Source organism: Etheostoma spectabile, chromosome 9 (assembly GCF_008692095.1).
Source record: "Etheostoma spectabile isolate EspeVRDwgs_2016 chromosome 9, UIUC_Espe_1.0, whole genome shotgun sequence".
Classification (NCBI taxonomy): Eukaryota; Metazoa; Chordata; class Actinopteri; order Perciformes; family Percidae; genus Etheostoma; species Etheostoma spectabile.
The window spans coordinates 6,221,784-6,244,762 of NC_045741.1; the positions used below are offsets into that span (position 1 = coordinate 6,221,784).

The 22,979-nt window shown below is 44.7% G+C and overlaps 1 protein-coding gene and 1 long non-coding RNA gene across 2 annotated transcripts in view; both read right to left on the minus strand.

Moving 5' to 3' along the window:
• The window catches only part of pik3r3b (phosphoinositide-3-kinase, regulatory subunit 3b (gamma)), a 249,650-nt gene that overhangs the window by 36,258 nt on the left and 190,413 nt on the right, over positions 1–22,979 (minus strand). The window lies entirely within an intron of this gene.
• Positions 4,642–10,571, minus strand: LOC116695431 (uncharacterized). The gene is made up of 3 exons (XR_004333461.1): positions 10,560–10,571; positions 6,589–6,594; positions 4,642–5,423 (listed from the first exon to the last, which is right to left on the minus strand). It is a non-coding gene; the product is annotated as an uncharacterized LOC116695431 (long non-coding RNA).

Genomic DNA, 22,979 nt, shown 5'->3' on the forward strand with positions numbered 1-22,979 from the left:
CAATTAAGCTAAAAGTAGCATTTTTTGCTTGAATAAATAAAAACAAAGCTGGGATGTTCTTGATTATTTCATAATTTTTTCGATACATTTCTTAATTGCGAAATCAAGTGAAAAAAAAAAAAAAAATCCAGATGACCCAGAATGTGGGTTGCATTTTTCCAACCCATTTTAGGTAGTTTTACCCCAACAACATGGTTGTTTTTTTACCAATTGTTGGGTAGACAATATTACCCGACATGCCGGGTCAAAGCCGTAACCCCAACCCCGCTGGGTTAAAACCACCCAGCGATGGATCGGTCCATATTGGACCCAGGGTTACTGGTATAACCCAAGCTGGGTTAGTTTTAACCCGGCAGTTCTAAGAGTATAAGTAGTAGTAGCCTAGTAGGCTAGTAGTAGCATTGCTGACCAAACCAACCTTATTACTGACAGGTACATTTCATAACTACTTGTTTTGTATAATGAATAGTGTTATACATTTGTAAAACACATTGGGAATAGATGAAGATGCATGTGATTGATGTTGATGACTACTGAAATGCATCAGTTGTGAATGACCTCATCCCTACAGATATAGAAATAGTCACCCGGGAAATAATTTCAGGATGGGAAGCAAAAGGTAACAGGATTGGAAGAAGCCAATATTGAAAATGACAAATGCTATTAACGTACAAGGCCAGGACTTATTTGCTCGGCTTAAATTAAGAAAGTGATATTCACGCATGAGACAGGGACCCTGGACCAGCCATGTGGGACATAATTACAGCATTGGGACTAAGAGTTACGGGATCGGGTTGAAGCAATGTAGCTGACAAAAGCCATTTGAGCACGGAGCCATGATGTGTGATTATTTGCTCAATTTAAATTCAGAAAAATCATATTTATACTGTCTGTTCCCAGGGACTTTTTGGACAGAAGCTCTGGAATATATCCACATGGGAAATAATGATATGTATTAACAAGGATTGGGTGAAGGCAAGATTGAAAATGACAAATGCCAAATTTAGCAGAGCAGGAAGACATAAAAACGAGCGAGAGAAAGGAAGAAATTGTGAATTCCCATTCCAACCTCTTGTGTGCATTTTCTTTTTTTTTTGGTGTTAAAAGGACTAAAAATATGATTTGTGCTGTTGCAGTGAAATGGGTTTTTGCTGTTGCAGTCAAAACAAGGGATGCCTCTCAACTTGCTCTCTCTCTCTCTCCTCTCTCTCGCCTCTCTCTCTCTCTCTCTCTGTCTCTCACTCTCTCTCGTCTCTTCTCTCTCATCCTCTCTCCTCTCTTCTCCTCTCTCTCACTCTCACTTCTCACTCTCACTCTCTCTCCTCTCCTCTCTCTCATCACTATCAATCTCTCCTCTGCTCTCTATTTATATCTCTCTCTTCTCCTCTCACTCTCTCCTCTCTCTCCTCTCTCTCTCTCTCTCCTCTCTCCTCTCTCCCTCCTCTCTCTCCTCTCTCTCTCTCTGTTTTTGGGTGCAGTGGACAGTCAAAGTCAAACATGGATACAGCTTTAGAGCAGACAGAAGGGAGGGCAGGAGATAGAAGACACCACACACACACACACACACACACACACACACACACACACACACACACACACACTTTCCCAAATCTCTACCCCCTTCCTCCTCCTCCCTTTCTTTTTTCAGATTGCTATATCATGCTGACACACAAGGCTGAAAGTGTCCATGTGTTCTTTTTTCCCTCTCTCCGTTTACGTCAGTCGGTTCGTCTGTTGATCTGTCTCTTTGTTTTGCATGCTTCGAGACGAGCAGACAGACAGGCAGACAGACAGACAGACAGACGGACAAACGGAGAGACAGACAAGGCAGAAATACACAGACAGATAAAGCAGATACTGTAGATATACAGAAGACAGAAAGACAGACAGACAGAAAACAGAGAAAGAGAGATACAGACCAACAGACGGACAGATGGACAGACAGACGGAGAGACAGACAAAGCAGAAATGCACAGACAGACAGATAAAGCAGATAAAAATACAGACAGAGAGACAGACAGACAGGCAGACAGACAGACAGACAGACAGACAGACAGCGTGAAACCATCTCTTTCTCCTGTCCTATGCAGACAGACAGACAGACAGACAGACAGACAGGTCCTGTCCTATGCAGACAGACAGACAGACAGACAGACAGACAGGTCCTGTCCTATGCAGGCAGGCAGACAGACAGACAGGTCCTGTCCTATGCAGACAGACAGACAAACAGGTCCTGTCCTATGCAGACAGACAGACAGACAGACAGGTCCTGTCCTATGCAGGCAGACAGACAGACAGACAGACAGACAGGTCCTGTCCTATGCAGGCAGGCAGACAGACAGACAGGTCCTGTCCTATGCAGACAGACAGACAGACAGGTCCTGTCTTATGCAGACAGACAGACAGACAGACAGGTCCTGTCCTATGCAGACAGACAGACAGACAGGTCCTGTCCTATGCAGACAGACAGACAGACAGACAGGTCCTGTCCTATGCAGACAGACAGACAGACAGGTCCTGTCCTATGCAGACAGACAGACAGACAGACAGGTCCTGTCCTATGCAGACAGACAGACAGACAGGTCCTGTCCTATGCAGACAGACAGACAGACAGACAGACAGACAGACAGGTCCTGTCCTATGCAGACAGACAGACAGACAGACAGACAGACAGACAGGTCCTGTCCTATGCAGACAGACAGACAGACAGGTCCTGTCCTATGCAGACAGACAGACAGACAGACAGACAGGTCCTGTCCTATGCAGACAGACAGACAGACAGACAGACAGGTCCTGTCCTATGCAGGCAGAGAGCCAAGCAGACGAGAGCTGACTCGGTAACGGGTGATGTCATCCTGCAATGTGAGCGTCCCCCGTGGTCGTGATCCCATGATGCAACACTCTGGTGACACTGTGAAACAGGTTGCTGCTGCTGCTGCTGCATCCAAAACTGCTGAGCTGCTCCTCCTCCTCCTTCTTTATCCCTCTCTCTCTCTCTCTCTCTCTCTTTCTCTGCATCTCGTCTCCATTTCTCTGCTCTAAATAAAGTATTCCCTAATTACCCCCTCTCTCTTTTTCTCTGCCCTACATTTCCATTGTTTCTGTGTTTTCACTTAATCAGAACCCCCCCCCCAGCAGCACCATCCTCCCTACCCCCCTCCTACCCCCCTCCTTTCCATCCTCCTTTTATATTTGCTCTCTAACCACACAGCCCCCCCCCCCCCCCCTCCACTGGTTGTCAAGGCAGCAGGGCACCATGGCTCAGCATTATTCATGCAGTACACAGTCAGCCTGCCGCTTGCACGGACAGACAGTCCGACAGGCAGTCAGACAGGCGTCAGACAGGCAGACAGACAGGCAGTCAGGCAGGCAGTCAGGCAGGCAGACAGGCAGGCAGACAGGCAGGCAGACAGGCAGACAGGCAGTCAGACAGGCAGTCAGACAGGCAGTCAGACAGACAGTCAGACAGACAGACAGACAGTCAGACCGGCTGTCAGACAGACAGTCAGACAGGCAGTCAGACAGGCAGTCAGACAGACAGTCAGACAGGCAGTCAGACAGGCAGTCAGACAGACAGTCAGACAGGCAGTCAGACAGGCAGTCAAACAGACAGTCAGACAGTCAGACAGTCAGACAGACAAGCATACAGACATACAGACAGACAGACAAGAAGACAGACAGTCAGACAGACAGACAAGAAGACAGACAGTCAGACAGACAGACAGTCAGTCAGACAGACAATCAGACAGACAGGCAGTCAGACAGGCAAACGGGCAGTCAGACAGGCAAACGGGCAGTCAGTCAGACAGGCAGTCAGACAGGCAGTCAGACAGACAGTCAGACAGACAGTCAGACAGACAGGCAGTCAGACAGACAGACAATCAGACGGACAGAAAGTCAGACAGACAGGCAGTCAGACAGGATAACGGGCAGTCAGTCAGACAGGCAGACAGACAAGAAGACAGACAGTCAGTCAGACAGGCAGTCAGACAGACAGACAGTCCAATGGGCAGAGAGCCAAGTAGACAGGCTGCAAGGCCTTTAACCGGTCCTACAGAGACATTTAACTCTTTCCTCTCTCTGTCTTAAAATGACAATCCCAGTTTATTACCACTTGGATCTTATTTTCACAGTTTCATAAGTCATTATTCCAATAATTGCAACAATAACGTTGCACTCACTAAGTTACAGGTAATCTCTAAAATCTGGGAGCCTGGTGAAGTCACTAACAAGATGTCTGACAGACCGTGAAACATGAGCCGACACTCTCCTGCCGTCGCTGCTGCTGCAGTTATCTTGCACGGTAATGCGACTTTAAATGCAGCTAGATGTGAAAAGACTGCAGAAATGTACATGTGACCGAAATAAAAATCCGGCTGCAACGGTTTCCTAATTTACTTTTGACAGACTTATAGGAACTTATAGTCTCCAAAAGTTGATGATGTACTAAATCACATGTACTGCTGATAAAAAAATGGCAAACCTTTATTTTTTACAGTGTACAGGAATAACCGCCTGATTAAATCTGGCAGAATGCAAAACATGCACACAAGTCCAATCGAGCTTCAAAAGAACTGTGTGTGTGTGTGTGTGTGTGTGTGTGTGTGTGTGTGTGTGTGTACTTCCCATTCAATCCTTGTTTTGTCAACAGCTAGCGAACAATGATCGAGCTCTGAGAGCGACAGCAGCCCTGAATGAGATTACAGCAGAGAACAAACACTCCTTATCTGATTTCTAATACAGCGCATCAGTCGAAAGGACGACCCCCCCCCCTCAATTTCATTTCTCTCTCTATAGCTGCACTGTCAAAAAAAGAGGTACAACAATACGGGTCCATTTTTGTTCCCTAAGGTACAAACTTAGCAAATGTTCCCTTAAAAGTACAAAAATGTATGTTGAAGGTACAATTATTCACCTTTAAGGTACATTTATGCACCTTTAAGGTACAATAATGCACCTTAAAGTACATACATGTACCTTTAAAGTACATGTATGCACCTTTAAGGTACAATTATGCACCTTTAAGGTACAATTATGCACCTTTAAGGTACATTTATGCACCTTTAAGGTACATGTATGCACCTTAAGGTACAATAATACACCTTTAAAGTACATGTATGCACCTTTAAGGTACAATTATGCACCTTAAGGTACAATAATACACCTTTAAAGTACATGTATGCACCTTTAAGGTACATTTATGCACCTTTAAGGTACATTTATGCACCTTCAAGGTACAATAATGCACCTTTAAGGTACATTTATGCACCTGAAGGTACAATAATACACCTTTAAAGTACATGTATGCACCTTTAAGGTACAATTATGCACCTTTAAGGTACATTTATGCACCTTTAAGGTACATTTATACACCTTCCATTGTACAGTGTGGACTTTCTGAGGTGTAAGGTACATATTTGTACCTTTACGGTACATTATTGATCCTCAACGGTATAATATTGTTCCTTAGAAGGTACAAACAAGCAGGGCTGTAGTCAAGACCACCTTAGTCGAGTCCAAGACCAGGACTAGTCGAGTCCGAGTCAAGACCGAGTCCAAGGAGGTTTGAGTCAGAGTCAAGACCGAGTCCAAAGAGGTTTGAGTCTGAGTCAAGACCGAGTCCAGGACAGAAAGAAGGTCTTATGCATGACAGTATCAAGACAATCATTTTGGGTTTCACTTTCCCTCCAATATTATTATCAACATAATAAAGACACCTGGACTCGGTCCAGACCAAAAGCCATATTGGGCAAGACCAGCGGCCGAGTCCGAGACAAGTCCGAGTCCAGATACTAGCGAGTCCGAGACAAGTCCGAGACCACAGAAAAACGGTCTCGAGTCCGGACTCGAGTCCAAGACCGGACTCGAGTCCTACAGCCCTGCAAACAGGTAAGGTACAAATGTGATCCTCTTATTTAAGGTACAACAAAGAACCTTTGAGGGTCACTGGGGGGGGGGGGTGCCCTCAAACTACCTTTGAGGGTACCCCCCCCCCTAGTGACAAGCTTTTGTTCCTTAAAGGTGCTGTTTTGTCCATTTTTTTTGACAGTGTGTGTTCGGGACCGTTCCCTCATTCACTCACTCACTGTTTCCCTATACAGCGTTTATGACATAGTGAACTATATAAGGACCGACTGGACCACATGTGGGACCCTGATAACAAAAACCCAAATAAATGACATCCCTGAAACACAGCGAGCACTCAGGAGGAGAGTAAACAGTTGTTTAGATGTTGCATTTCCACAGTTATATCATATTATATCGATATTATGATACGAGACTTATATATCGTCTTTGATTTTGTATATTGTCATACCGTAATATAGCATATGTGTTGTCTTTTCCTTGTTTTAAAGGCTGTATTACAGCAAAGTGACGTCATTTCCTGAACACACCAGACTCTTCCAGCTGTTCCATTATTTGCTTTTACCCCCTTAGTCTTTACATCCACATTACTGATGATTATTTATTAAAAATCTCATTGTGTGAATATTTAGTGAAAGCACCAATAGTCAATACTACAATATCGATATCCAGGTATTTGGTCCAAAATATCATGGTTTTTGATTTTTCTCCATATCGCCCAACCCTACACTGTTGTATACAGGGCTAAAGTGTGGGTCACACCATATGCACGCTCAAATTTGCTGTGCATTGTGGGTATTTTATAGTTAGTGAATTAAATTACCACAAAATGGCGAACACGCTACATAGAGGAACTATTTCCATGATGAGACGTAAATAGACATACAGCCAACATATTTTCACATATACTGCACATAAATCAGTGAACTATGTGATTATTTTAACGAAAACTAGAGTTGTGATTTTTGGAAAAATGGAAAAATAACCCAAGACGTTTTATTTTCTGTTGACTTTGAATAAAGTAAATTTTACGATGCTAAAAGGATTGTTTATTTACATGGAGTCTGGTGGCTTTAGCGAACGCAAGAGGAATACTTTAAGACATTAAAACATTTGGGACAATGCACATCAATGTGCAATTCAATGTGCATTGACACATCATATTGCACATGACGTGTCAATGCTGTGTCACTGTTCAGGCGTTAGCATTAGCATTTAGCTTCGTAGGGATGGCTCCAGAGAAGAGCTTTCTCGGGCCGGGGGTGCAAAAGCAGAACAGCAGGTCATGTGAATGGACAGTGAGAGCAGTAGCAGCAACCCCCAGCAGCATTTACAGGATGTCTGTGCCTGTGTGTGTGTCTGTGTGTGTCTGTGTGTGTGTGTGTGTGTGTGTGTGTGTGTGTGTGTGTGTGTGTGTGTGTGTGTGTGTGTGTGTGTGTGTGTGTGTGTGTGTGTGTGTGTGTTGGGGTGTTGAGGTAAACCTATGGCAGGTGTACAAACAGATTCCCCCTGAGAGCCAAAGGGAGGACAGAGCTTGTGTTTGTCCCACTCACACACTGCCTGTTGTGGTGGACAAAGGTGGAGGGTCGCCAAGCATGCAGGACCATGGCAACCCCCCCCCCCCCCCACACACACACACAAAACACACACACACACCACACACACAAACAGTACAGCTTACAGTACACTAAATGAAACACGTTAGAGTGAGCCAAGCCTGACATGAGAGGGAATCCAACCCCCCCCCCTGGGTGGAAATGGAGGATGTGCAGCCACCAGAAGGTAAAAGTTAAGAGGAGAAGCTGAGGACAGGAGCTTGTGGGGTAAACATGAGGGTCTTGCGGTCCGAAGCGGGAGCATACTGAAGTGTGGGTGTGGGTGAGATCAAGAGAAGACTCCATAGACTGGTTGATACCCAGAATACCCTGAAGGAAGTGATGCAGACGTTTTTCCACATTTACCTGCAGTTTACAGTTTGATTATTTAAAAAAAACTACTTTTGGTGCAGATTTTAACCTTATTTCTTTGCTTTCTGAGTCTGATTTAACTTTTTTCCTGCAGTAAGAAGCAGATATACAGACATATAGTGGAACCAGGTTTCGGTGCCCAACCCCGCTCAGTACCTGCCGCTGGCCTCCTATAGCGGCGCGGCAGTGGCGGAGCCCATGTGACACACATTCATGGATTTTTTTCCTTTTTTGGCGCGCCCAACACTGCTGTTAAGTCAGCAGCACCCTCTCCATCCCATCACAAGTCTGATATTAAAAATTAAAAATGCTCCTTCCTGTTTTCCAATAGATATTTGCCTTATGAATACATTCATGGGACTGGCCCCTGATTAGATAAATTAATGTTTAATCCCATTTGAGCTTAAGTGTAGCCAGAGATATTCCATCGGGTTAGAAATTCCAAGACCAATTCCGAGAGGTCTTGGACTCGAGTCTGGAATCAAGACCGTTTTTCTATGGTCTTGGATTTGTCTCGGACTCGCTAGTACATGGACTCGGACTGGTCTCGGTCTCGGCCACTGGTCTTGCCAGATATAGCTTTTGGTCTCGACCGAGTACAGGTGTCTTTATGATGTTGATATTATCACCATTTTGATATTATTACACCACCATATGTCATTCTGTTTTCTTTAGATCATATGATATCAGGGGAATACTCATAAATCCTGGGTGTTGTGACACTGTTTTTCTTTTATATCAACAAATAACCCGAAATTATTGTCTTGATAATTTATGCATAAGAACTTTTTTTCTGTCCTGGACTCGGTCTTGACTCGGACTTGAACCTTTTTGGACTCGGTCTTGACTTGGACTCGACTAGTCCTGGTCTTGGACTTGTCTTGGACTCAACAAAGGTGGTTTTGATTACAGCTCTGTCTTTTTTCAACATTTTTTTTTTCAGTGTTTGTCACTTTTTTGGGACGTTTTCAACACTATGTAACACTTTCAAATAAATAAATCCTAATTGTTGTTGATGTGGCTCGGGAAAGGGAAGTTTGGGGTCCCCTGCTGGAGCTGCTGCCCCCGAGACCCGATACCAGATAAGCGGACGAAGATGGATGGATGGATGGATGGAGGGATGGGATGGATAATTGTCGCCCACCAAAATATCTGCCGGATTGATATCTCAGTTTCCCATTCCAGTATAGTGGGAAAAATGCATAACCGGGGCTGTAGTACTCTAGTCCGGTCTTGGACTCGAGTCTGGACTCAAGACCGTTTTTCTATGGTCTTGGACTTGTCTCGGACTCGCTAGTACTTGGACTCGGACTGGTCTCGGTCTCGGCCACTGGTCTTGCCAGATATGGCTTTTGGTCTTGACCGAGTCCAGGTGTCAAAAGTGTCAAAATGCTGACTCAGAAAAACAAAAAAGTTGCACGATCGACATTAAGACAACACAAGGGTTAAGTTCTTTTTTTTTCTTTTTTCGGCTGAGTTGAAGCCCAGAAGGGGAGACGAGGTGAAGTCAGTGCAGCAGAAAAAGAGAGGTATTGTGCTTTTTTAGCTATTTGCACATTACTAAGCATATTCCCTCTCATGCTCCCGCCCTGCTTCCCGTCTAATCTAATATGGAGAGGATCACAAGCTGGTCACACTCCTCGTCCCGGCCCTCCTGACTCCAGCAAGCAGCCCACACCAAAGGCCCTTTTCACGTCAGGCTGGAAGTCGTTTCAGGTCATTTCAGCTTTACTGTCAGCGTCTCCCAATGCAACTGGTCTGCTTTAACCAGGGGGGTGTGGGGGGTGGGGTGGGGGGGGGGGGTGCTTGTGACATTTGATGAGTAACGAGGCGACAAAGTTTAAAGTCTAAAACCAACATCAAGGGGTTTCAATAAAACGCAGCACCTCCGATCAGAGCGGCTTTTGGTTTCGAGGGTGATGGTGATGGGATGGGGAGGGGGAGGGGGGGCTGGGGAGGAGGGGGGGGGGGGGGGGGGGGGAGCAGGCTTGCTGCTGTTTTATCTCGGTCTTTGGCTGTCCACTGATGTTCAGCTGCTCACTGAGACATGCTGTTCCCCTTCTCGTTGGCGTGCCAGAGTTAACTCCTCACAGGTTCGGAGGCTACAGACCAGGCTGCGTCAGAAGACTTTCTCATGGGTGGGACAACTTCCCTGGGCAACTTCTCTTTTCTTCAAAGCAAAGAAAGGGGAGGTAAGCCTTCTTGCCCCTTATGACCTCATAAGGGGCAAGATTCTAGATGCTGTGGGGGGGGACTCATATTCATGTTAAAAACCCTCAGAATGTGAAATGTTCATGCCATGGAACCTTTACGTTTACAGATCTACACACACAAATATATATATATATATATATATATATATATATATATATATATATATATATATATATATATATATATATATATATATATATATATATAAATTAGGGCTGCCCCTCTTAGTTGGTTGGTCAACTATTGGGTTGTTTTGGTCTTAGACGACTAAGATTTAGTCATTTTTTTAGGCTTCTTCATGCTGAACGATTAATTTCCAAGAACATTATGAGCACATTAGTGGTAAACACGAGATTTAAAATTGTGCTTTTGCACAATTCTTTGTGGAGAAACTGTTACAGGTTGAGTGGTAATTGAATGAGGATTTCTTCAGTTGAGGCCTACTTGCATATTTAAAGAAAAACTCTAGGAAAAATGGAAAAAAGGAACGGACAGAGCTAAGTGGAGGGAGACTATTTCTACCTTTCTGTCCTTTTGTCTGTCAACCTCTGCCAGGTTGTCTTAACCCTCATGTTGTCCTCGGGTCAAATGGTCCCAATTATAATTCCCCAAAATAACATGATTGATTCCAACGCTCTTTACAGTACAAATCTCTACTTTCATTAATTTTGGGTCTTATTTAATTTTATAGCATTGTAAAACAAATGGAAGTGTTGTTGAAATAGTGTTGAGTAAAAGTTGACATATTCCAGTCTGTGATTATCATCAACATCCATTCCTTTAATTTTAGTCTCAATAATAAAATAATAATAATAAAAATAATAATAATAATAATAATAATAATAATGATAAAATGTCATGCAGTGTCAGTACAGAGACTTTAGGATGTGTTGAAACCAAAATTAAATGGCGATTATCAGGAAAAAGGCAAAACAAAAAGAACTATTTGACCAAATGAAAGGCTGAAGAATAGAAATCATCCCATAAAGGAAATTAAAAGCTGTGTGAGTTTGATTATCCACATGAGAGTATGGCGGTGTACAAAGAGCACACACCACCACACACACACACACACACACACACACACACACACACACACACCCCGCTGTGTATGGCATCGCTCTCTCTCTCCATGTAAAGCCTGATTAATACATGTTACATCTGACCTCGCTAATCTTATTACACAATCTGCCCATAGAGGAGAAGCTACACACACACACACACGCACACACACACACACACACACACACGCACACACACACGCGCAAACACACATACACACACGCACACACATACCCATGATGTGAACTCTTACACCATGTTTACTTAATGAATTTTTCTTTTACTTACTATTAATCCTGCAAGAGGAAATTACACCGTTGTCACTCTGTTGCTCTTACACACATCACACCACCATACTTTGGATCATATGGGGACTCGAACCAGCAACCCTCCGGTTCCCAACCCAACTCCCTACCCTTCCTTAACTTCATAATGACTAATATTTGTATTTTTGCATGCATGCAAAAACTGCTCAGCGTGTCTCAATTAGGGTCACGTGTGACTTTATACAACAAGACAAGGGTTCTTCTTCTATTTGCAGTCGGGAATCCTGCAAACTGCGTTAAAATACTTTCAAAAGCTTTCAAAATAAAATAAAAATGGCTGCTAGTAAATTATACAAATGAGCTATAAAAACATGTCAGAAACAGTGGAATGGTGCTTTAAGACATGAAAGATTAACGGATGGAAGTGAGCAGATGACGCCGCCCTGGCCCCGGTGGTCCCTGCCCACGGCCTGCTCTGGTTTACATTCATCTTTTTTAATTTGGGCTCATGGATTTGCGGATGTCACCGTCAGCTCGCGTCCCGGCTGTAATTATTCAGACAACATGTGGGTGACGGCGTGGCCTAGATTTGAGCGCCCCGGTTCCGCGTACAGCTCGACGGCGAGCGAGAAGAGACGCGTGAAATGAAAGAGATGTAATGTGTGTCAGGGAGAAGGGGGGGGGGGGGGGAGAAGAGAAAGAACAGAAAGGAAACAAAGAAGTTTCCATGCAGACAGGTCGTTGTTTTATGACATTTACTGTTTAACTGCTCCGTATCCGTGGTGACACGTAGCCTCTTAGTCTGATTGGCTCAGGGGCCGAGTAAGTGACCCGGGCTAGAGGAACAGCTGGACAATGGTTGAAGAAGGATGAGGTGCTGACCCCGGCTCACCTCTGGGTCTTTTGTGAGATGCACACATGGAAACTGGGTTTTTCTTTCTTCTAATCTGAAACCAGAGCGGCCCAGCAGGAGAGTCAGGTCACGCACACAAACTCACACACACACACACACACACAAAAAAAAAAAAGGGACACACTTTATCCACAAAATTGTTTTTAAGCCCATGAAAAAAAATTAACATTATGTGAAGAGATTGAAAAATTGTGTTTTGTTCGATTTCCTCCCAGACCATGCGACCGATCTGCACGGAACTCGGTGGTTAGCATCTCCAGACTCTATTTTTATTGCATTTAAATTGTGCGTATTACGCGCACAAATTTGTGTAGCTAGCTATGAAAACACCAACTTTGCCATTTCAAGGCCAAAATAAATGCTATCAACGCAAAACTTTACATTCTTGTTTGCTATGACCCTCTGAAGGTACCCGGCACATTTTACAAAAAACAGGCACAAGGGGGCGCTACCAGTACAAAAAATTATACGTCATGAACAGTGTCAGTGCCTGATGTACGTCGAGTGCAGATTTGAGTTGCGCATGAGTCACTTTCTGACAAGTAGCATATAAGATGCTAACCAGAGACTTCTGTAATGTTAACACAATAAAAATGGACCTACTTAACCAAGTTGGTTCACCGCTAGCTTAGCAACAAGTTAGCATCAAACACAACAAAGGCTGTCAGTTGAATGGCGTTTTGAGCTAACGTTAGCATCAACCAACCATAGATAGCTACGTTTTTAAAATGAATGCTAGCTTAGCTACAAGCTAGGATCAAACACAACAAAGGCTGTCAGTTGAATGTTGTTTTGAGCTAACGTTAGCAACCAAACAGCCATAGATAGCTACGTATTTAAAATGAATGCTAGCTTAGCTACAAGCTAGCATCAAACACAACAAAGGCTGTCAGTTGAATGTTGTTTTGAGCTAACGTTAGCATCAAACAGCCATAGATAGCTACGTATTTAAAATGAATGCTAGCTTAGCTACAAGCTAGAATCTAACACAACAAAGGCTGTCAGTTGAATGGTGTTTTGAGCTAACGTTAGCAACCAAACAGCCATAGATAGCTACAATGTTTCTGAAATGATTCCCATCTTCTGTTATTGTTTGTAATGAGAAAACTTTATTATTTTGTGGATTTCACTAATTTCAGTATGAAACATTGTGCCGTAAACCGTTTGAATCTGAGCATGCGCGACTCAAATCTGCACTCGCCTCACATCGGGGAGTGACAAACGGCTCATTTGATTTTTGCAAAATTTGATGGGTACCATCTAGGGCCACTCCTGAGGGTTCTGATTGGTCAAAGTGGGCGTGGACTATGGGACCCACATTCAGATTCACCATCCATCCATCCATCCATCTTCATCCGGTATCGGGTCGCGGGGGCAGCAGCTCCAGTAGGGGACCCCAAACTTCCCTTTCCCAAGCCACATCAACCAGCTCCGACTGGGGGATCCCGAGGCGTTCCCAGGCCAGGTTGGAGATATAATCTCTCCACCTAGTCCTGGGTCTTCCCCGAGGCCTCCTCCCAGCTGGACCCTCCACCTAGTCCTGGGTCTTCCCCGAGGCCTCCTCCCAGCTGGACCCTCCACCTAGTCCTGGGTCTACCGGAGGCCTCCTCCCAGCTGGATGTGCCTGGACCACCTCCCTAAGGAGCCCCCCAGGAGGCATCCTTATCAGATGCCCAAACCACCTCAACTGGCTCCTTTCCACGCGAAGGAGCAGCGGCTCTACTCCGAGCTCCTCTCGGAGGACTGAGCTTCTCACCCTATCTCTAAGGGAGACGCCACCCCCCCCCCCCCCCCCCCCCCCTCCTGAGGAAACCCATTTCGGCTACTTGTACCCTGGATCTCGTTCTTTCGGTCATGACCCAGCCTTCATGACCATAGGTGAGGGTAGGAACGAAAATTGCCCGGTAGATCGAGAGCTTTGCCTTCTGGCTCAGCTCTCTTTTCGTCACAACGGTGCGATAAACAGAATGTAATACCGCACCGGCTGCTCCGATTCTCCGACCAGTCTCACGCTCCACGGTCCCCTCACTCGCGAACAAGACCCCAAGGTACTTAAACTCCTCATTCAGATTCACCACTTACACTAATTTGAACCACTTTAAATGTACAGGGTAGATGTACAATGGTTCATGGACCTCACCTATACCAAAATGCACATATGTGGACCACTACATGGGGTTATTCTGGGTTTTTGCCTTTAACTCCCACAATCCACATCGCACATTAAAAAAACGTACACTCCCGTGGTGTATCAAGCTGAATCACATGGTATAGACCACGCTCATTTCGCAATATCGCACAATGCGCAGAACCAACTTTTTCAAACTGGTCCCAGGCCTGTGCGAAACCCGGTACGTAGTATCTCCAGATGGACCGGACCAAAACTTATGGAAAGAATTTTCCTACATTAACGAAATGCGCAATTGGCAAATCACCAAACCAATTTTCCTAGCTAGCTACCACACAGACATCATATCATATCTCGCTCCAATTTTAAATGTTGTCAGCAAAGAACTTGAGATTATTGTTCAACCTCCCACTACGATGCTTTGTACCAAATTTGACAAAGATTGGCCATTAGGGGGCGCTATGATAAACGTTTTTTTTTTTTTTTTGGCCAGTAACTCAATGCATATGAATGGGAAATGTACAATTGCAAGTAAGTGCTATCAACACCAAACCACTCTAAGGCTCTGCACCAAATTTAGTGAACATCACGATGGGGGGGGGGCTATAGTCAACGTAGACCAGTTGGGGGGCCCTTTTTGGTCATGTACGATGCCAAACCGCACTTCTGATTCCTAACTTAATAACTTTATAATTATAAATAGTAGAAACGTACGGCCTTTGGAGCTGAAAGCTAACATTCAACCCTTTCTGCTGAAGTCTGTGTTGTCTTCCTAGCCCTTACAGACGGTTTTGTATCCAGCCTAGACTTCCAAGTAGACTTCCAAGAAGTCTTTCGGGGCATTTGTGCAATAAATCCATACTGTCACATCCAAGATTTATACACTGCACACACACATTAAGCAGGTATACTTTTCACCACGTTCACTGTGTACTTAACACACAAAGGATAGCTGGGAGAAAAAGTCAAGGGACACCAGGGTTTTTGTGAATTCATCCTGGTAATCTACCTAATAGCACGCAATGGCAATGCCCCCCCCCCCCCGCTTGCAATCACAGTCTTCATGAGTAGACAGACAACAGATTTAGAGATTTCAAAAGTGATGGGACGACCAACTGACCAGCACTGACGTCCCTAAAGCCTCGCCGCTACCACGGCTAATGATTCAAATTGGATTCACGGCTTTAGCAGAGCTTCTTTCTCCATTTGAATGAATTAAACAATTTACTATAGATTTATATCTGTTGCCACTACCGTACACCTTTTTGTAAACACTTTCCTGAGAGGTTTGCACATCAAAATATCATGCCGATGAAATTTTACCAAATTTAAAATTGAGTTCAGAGAAGGACAGAATAAATAGACCCTGCAGACAGACCAGCAGCCTCCACCTAAAGGTCTTAATCAGACTAAGTGGGCAGACACTTAAAATCCCATTAGAATGAAATGCCTACTGAAGCAGCTCTCATTACCCAAGCTCAGGGTTTGTGAATAGCTCGTGGAGTACATCTGCGCCTGTGTGTCACATTCATTACTTAAAGACAAGATCAACTAAATGCATTTCCATTAAACTGAACCAAGCTCACCTGGATTACCTGTGAGTCAACCGTCCTCCATCTCAGCTGTCCCTGAGATGGAGGACCTGTACACAAAAAAATAAATCTGTAGTTTGTATCCAACAAACAGGAGGAAAACGTGCATTTGATGGGGACTACTTTCAGCGGCGGATTAATCCACAGCTTCTCACTGTAGTTTGTATCCAACAAACAGGAGGAAAACATGCATTTGATGGGGACTATTTTCAGCGGCGGATTAATCCACAGCTTCTCACTGTAGTTTGTATCCAACAACTACTTGGACTACTGTAGCTCAATGAGTAAAGTGGGACGACTGGTCCACATCTTTGACCCTCTATACAGTCCTGAATCTCCGTTAAACAGCGGACGCCCGGTCAGCTACCAGAGAACTGCCCCCCCGCCCAGGACAGGGAGATGTGTTAATCTAGACACATGATTTGAAAGGGACGGTGTGTTTGTGTGTCCGGGGGGATCTTATCAGGTCAAGCAGCTGTTTCCTGCTCAAGCCCAGTGGGCAGCAACGCAACACCACTGACTGGCCACAGGGCAGATATATCATGTGTGTGTGTGTGTGTGGTGTGTGAAGTAAAAAATAGATCATTTGTCCATTTGTGTGGGTGTAGGACAATGGGAAGGGTTATAGCTGTGAACGCAAGCGACCTAAAGTGACTGTATAGGTGGGTGGTGTGTGTGTGTGTGTGTGGTGTGTGTGTGTGTGTTGGGGTGTTGAGGCAAATCTATGGCAGGTGTACAAACAGATTAAAAAAATAATAATAATTAAGTAAACGTGGTGTAAGAGTTCACATCATGTGTGTGTGTGTGTGTTTGTGTGTGTGGTGTGTGTGTGTGTGTGTGTGTGTGTGTGTGTGTCAAATATGATGGATTAGTGTGAGGATTGGAGGATGGTGGAAATGTAGCATGAAAGCTCTGCCTGGGAGCGGAGACGCTACGACAACTGGTGACCAGTGGTGGTTCCATGTGTGTGGTGATGTGGTGTGTGTGTGTGTTTGTGTGTGTGTGTGGTGCGGTCTCTGATGGCGCATACATCATCGGTGCATCCACATGATCAGCTACAAATGGCCTTGAAAAACCTGGACACACTCTCACACACACTTAAAGATAAAGCTGGCATCATTCTCTGTTTGTTTCTGTCCGCAAATCCCATAAAATAAAAGACTCGAAGCATCGCTGTGTGAGTCGGTTCCTACTGATGACGCACAAACACAACAGTTTCTGTAATTTCAGCTGATGATAGTGTGTTTTTTTTTTATCATTGTGTTATGATTGACTAAATGTTCCTGTTGGAAGAGAACGCGTGTTAGTGTTTTGAATAATTATTTTATTTTTGAAACATGTTTGCAGTGTTTTTTTAGACATAGTGTGTTGTGTTAGTGTATTATTGTGTTTTGAAAATTAGTTTTGGAGTTTAGTTTACAATGTGTGAATTTGAGCATGAAATTAACCGTTTTGCCAATTGTGTGTTTTAGATGTGTTGGTGCGTTAAAAGTTAAGGAAACTTGTTAAATGTATTGAAAAATCTGTTTGTATCCAACAAACAGGGGGAAAACGTGCATTTGATGGGGACTACTTTCAGCGGCGGATTAATCCACAGCTGCTCACTGTAGTTTGTATCCAACAAACAGGAGGAAAACATAGGGCGTTTCTCAATACCAAGTAAGCAAAGAACGGACTTGTGTTCTTGGGGAGACCGTACTTGCTAGCTGTACCTGGAAGACTGAACTCGCAAGTTCAGAAGCACACAAAACGCTGTTGACAGTTTTGAGACGAAGCGTTCTCCCTGTTATTGCGCAACACCCCCAGCAAAGAGGGCGCTTGCCACTTTATAGTTAGCATTGATGTGTGTATTCATAATAAAGCAAGGACGGTCACCCTTCACACCACCTTGTTATTTTGTTGTTCAGTCTTCCAGGTTTTCAATTAAAGTGCTATTAAGTATCACGGGCCAATAACTATATAAATACCGACACAACGGCGGGGAAAAAATCCTTGTAACTTTGTTCAGGATTCAATTTTAATTGAAAGCAGAAAAGAAACGTTAAAATAGGCATTAAAATTATAGATGGACTGGGTAAAGTTAGTCACTGCAGTCTGTATACGTTACCGAGAGGCAGAAGAGGATCCTGAGAGGAAAGAGAGCCAGGAGAGGGGACAGATATATATATGACAGCGGAAAAAATTGTTTAAAATATCTTACAATTGTGGACCTGGCTTGCTGCAGTGGTCTGTCTAAATGTGGGGCCAGAGTGGTCTGTCTAAATGTGGGGGGGCCAGAGGGGTCTGTGAGCGACTGACTGACCGGCTCGCGAGAGTCATCCCCGGCTGGCGTAGCAAGCTCGCCGCCGGGGTTTGCGGAGCTTTCAAACTCCGAAGGCTTTTTAATTCACCATCAATTTTCGTTGAACTGCCTATATTCAAAATCTACACCGCTGATTTCTCGCCTAAAAACATCTTAAAAATGAATTATTGATTTAATAATAGACGTAAATTGTGAAAATATGTGTACGGAAACCATAAGCGCTTTAAACCCGAATTGAATGCTGGGATACCTGCCCGGCCAAGTTCACACAAGTCACCATCGATGTATCCTCGGTAAAATGGGCTGTTCGAGATACATCCAGGGGATTTAACTGTCTGGCGAAATGTTAACTTGTTATTGGGTCAGTACTTGGCCACCAAACATGACGTGCACAGGACACAAGGGAACACAAGTCCCTTAGAAGAACAACAGATTGAGAAACGACCATACAATTGATGGGGACTACTTTCAGCGGCGGATTAATCCACAGTTGCTCACTGTAGTTTGTATCCAGCAAACAGGAGGAAAACATACAATTGATGGGGACTACTTTCAGCGGCGGATTAATCCACAGTTGCTCACTGTAGTTTGTATCCAACAAACAGGAGGAAAAAGTGCATTTGATGGGGACTACTTTCAGCGGCGGATTAATCCATAGCTGCTCACTGTAGTTTGTATCCAGCAAACAAGAGGAAAACATACAATTGATGGGGACTACTTTCAGCGGCGGATTAATCCACAGTTGCTCAATGTAGTTTGTATCCAACAAACAGGAGGAAAACGTGCATTTGATGGGGACTACTTTCAGCGGCGAAATAATCCATAGCTGCTCACTGTAGTTTTTATCCAACAAACAGGGGGAAAACGTGCATTTGATGGGGACTACTTTCAGCGGCGGATTAATCCACAGTTGCTCACTGTAGTTTGTATCCAACAAACACGAGAAAAAAGTGCATTTGATGGGGACTACTTTCAGCGGCGGATTAATCCACAGCTGCTCACTGTAGTTTGTATCCAACAAACACGAGAAAAAAGTGCATTTGATGGGGACTACTTTCAGCGGCGGATTAATCCACAGCTGCTCACTGTAGTTTGTATCCAACAAATAGGAGGAAAACGTGCATTTGATGGGGACTACTTTCAGCGGCGGATTAATCCACATATCGGCGCTCCAGGGAGCGATTGTAGCAGCAGGATGCAGACCATCCGGTCTGACGTCTTGAAATTGAAATGATGAGGGGGTTCAGGTCTTGGCATGCTCCACGGGTTCGGCCCAGCGGGGCAGGTCTCATCGTGGCACACATCTGATCTTTTCATGGCTGTCTAAACTGGAAGAAACCACACGGAACCGGATCCTTCTCCGTCCAGACAGGCGTGAAGAGATCAGACACACACTAAAAAAAAAAAAAAGAGTCAAAACTCCCGAAAAAGTGTAATTAGATTAGCGCTGGGAATGCAGATGTTACGGAGCTTCACAGCTAAGATGTCTCTTTGAAAAGTGAAAATGATTGTGTGTAATGGTGTGTAATGGTGTGTAGTTGTGGAATCGGTCCACTGTTACATAAGTGTGTATTTTGGGGACTTCTCTCGTGCTTTTTGACACGACACGCTCGACAAAAACTGTCTGTCTGTTTGTCGTCCATGTTGTTTTTATTTAGACTTTAAATCAGACTGCAGTCATGTTACTGTCATTCTGTTATAATAATAATAATAATAATATAATATAATAAATAATAAATCATGTGAGAGTGTGTGTGTGTCTGTATGTGTGTGAGTGTGTGTGTCCGTGTGAGTGTGTGTGAGTGAGTGTGTGTGCGTGTGTGTGTCTGTGTGTGTGTGAGAGAGAGTATGTGTGTATGTCTGTGTGAGTGTGTGTGTGTATGTGTGTGTGAGTGTGTGTGTGAGTGTGTAAGTATGTGTGAGTGAGTGTGTGTGAGTGTGTGTGTGTCTGTAAGAGTGTGTGTGTGTGTCTATGTCTGTGTGAGAGAGTGTGTGTCTGTGTGAATGTGTGTGAGAGTGTGTGTGAGTGTGTGTGTGTGTGTCATTAGAAATCCTGATGGTTAGTTACCACTTTTTTAAGAGAAGCCTCCCTAAAGTTCAAATTTCCCCCCCCCCCACACACACACACACACACATACACACATCACATTCACACACACTCACACAGACACACAAACACATTCACACATGCATGCAACACACACACAAACACCCCCCCCCCCCGCCTGAAATGATCATGCTTCTCAGTTTATCTTCTCATTACTAATTAAACATCATCGATCACTTTATCTTAAAATTTTATAATTAAAAAAATGGTAAAAATGCCCCAAAATCTCCTGATTTGAAGTCAATTAACTGTGAATATCTGTTGGTTTTGTTATTAATCTGTTAATTAACGGAGGGTCTTTGGGATTTGGGCCGTTTGTCAGCAGTTGATAATGTGACCTTGAGCCTTCAGAAATCTAAAACTCTTTAGTGACGCTCGTTACTCGCTAATTAGAAGTTAGTCGCAGCCCTGAGGTCTACTCATTTATTTTTAATAACACTGCTAGTCCTGTTTCTAGTCCAGTAAAAACCACGTCCCCACAGTGTCTGATCGGTTCACTTTGGTTCCCTTTAGTTAACTTTGGTTCACTTTGGTTCCCTTTGGTTCCCTCGTTACTCGCTAATTAGAAGTTAGTTGCAGCCCTGAGGTCCCCACAGTGTTTATTCGGTTCCCTTTGGTTCCCATTGGTTTACTTTGGTTCCCTTTGGTTCCCTATGGTTCCCTTTGGTTCCCATTGGTTCCCATTGGTTCGCTTTGGTTCCCTTTGGTTCCCTTTGGTTCCCTTTGGTTCACTTTGGTTCCCATTGGTTCCCTTTGGTTCCCATTGGTTCCCTTGGTTCCATTGGTTCACTTTGGTTCCTTTGGTTCCCTTTGGTTCCTTGGTTCCCATTGGTCTGTGGTGTCTTGGTTTGTTGAGTTGTATGATGTGTGTGTGTGTGTGTCTTGGATGTGTGTGGTGAGTGTGTCTGGTTTGTGTGTTGTGTGTGTATGAATGTGTGTGTGTGTGTCTGTGTGAGTGTGGGTGTGTCTGTGTGTGTGTGTGGTGTGTGTGGTGAGGAGTGTGTGTCTGTGTGTACGTGTGTGGGTGTGCGTCGGTGTTCTGTGTGTGTCTGTGTTCTGTGTGTGTCTGTGTGTGAGTGTGTGTGTCTGTGTGTGCGTGTTTCTGTGTGTGTGTCTGTGTGTGTGTGTGTGTGTGTGTGTCTGTTGTGTGTGTGTGAGAGTGTGTGTGTGTGTGTGTGTGTGTGTGTTGTGTGTGTGTGTGTGTCTGCTCTTCTCTCTGTCATCATGTCAAAAGCTTAACTTTGGGAACATTAATGACAACAACGTACCGGTGACGTTTCTCACTCTGACACCGCCATCAGGTATCAGGAAGTTAAAAACGGCATCGGACCATCTCTAGTATTTATCAGTCCTTTTACTAAAGTGAAGGATCTGAATACTTCCTTCACCACAATCCACCAAATTTCTCTTTTTTAGATTTTAATTCTGAAGGCCACTCCAAAACAAAAACCACATCAGATAAGTTATTAATTCCTGAGACGGGACACTGATTTAATTGGGTCAAATCAAGAGGTCAACAATATCCAGTCACAGCCTTTTCCTGGCCGTTCCATCTCGGGTTTTTATCATCATCACTGGCTAATTAATTGTCAACAGCGTACAAAAGCAACGTGCAGATTACACTAAACGGCCCATTGTGGTGCTGCGGGGGGGGGGGGGGGGGGGGGGGGGGTAATTAATGACGAGGAAGCAGAAGAAGAAGACGAGGTGGTGTTAGAGAACAATGGAAGTGTTACCAAACTGAGCACAACACCAGGCGAGAGAGAACAAAAGCAATAATATATAGAGGAATAAAGAGGTGAGGCGATGGCCTAGTGGGACCGGGGGGGGGGGGGGTGAGTGTGTGTGTGTGTGTGTGTGTGTGTGTGTGTGTGTGTGTGTGTGTGTGTGTGTGTGTGTGTGTGTGTGTGTGTGTGTTGTCTGTGTGTGTGTTAGGGAGGGGGACTGGACGAATTGGCTAAGGAGACGTGAAGGAGGAAAACTGGTGAAGGCTCGAGCATTAATAATTTAGAGTGTGACACGCAGACACAAGCACACACACACACGCACACACACACACACACACACACAGGCAGAGTGGGTAAGCCATGACACAGATAATGCACCCCCCCTTTTCCCTTCCTCCTCATATTGCTATAACTATATTGGGCTTATCGCCTGGACACAGGGCGCCATTCACCACAACAATATCATCATTATTTACACCCAGATGGAGAGGGGTTATTGTTAGTGGACACATATGTGTGTGTGTGTGTGTGTGTGTGTGTGTGTGTGGTAGATAGGGGGGAGGGGGGTGGGGGGTGAGTGCATGGTGGGAGGGTTCGGGGATGTGTGGTGAGGCCGCAGATTTATGTGCACCCGTGTCTTGACCTCGTGGCTCGCGTCGCCCATGGGAGGCCTCCTCAGGTCTTTGTGGGGGGGGGGTGGAGTGTCTGCAGGGCGGGCGACACCGATAACAATGGGGCCGGACTGTGGGGAGAGGAGAGAGAGAGAGAGAGAGAGGTCTGGAGATCCCATATGGAGGCTCGGGGCGCGGGTGGGAGGTGAAGTTTAAGGTTGGGGG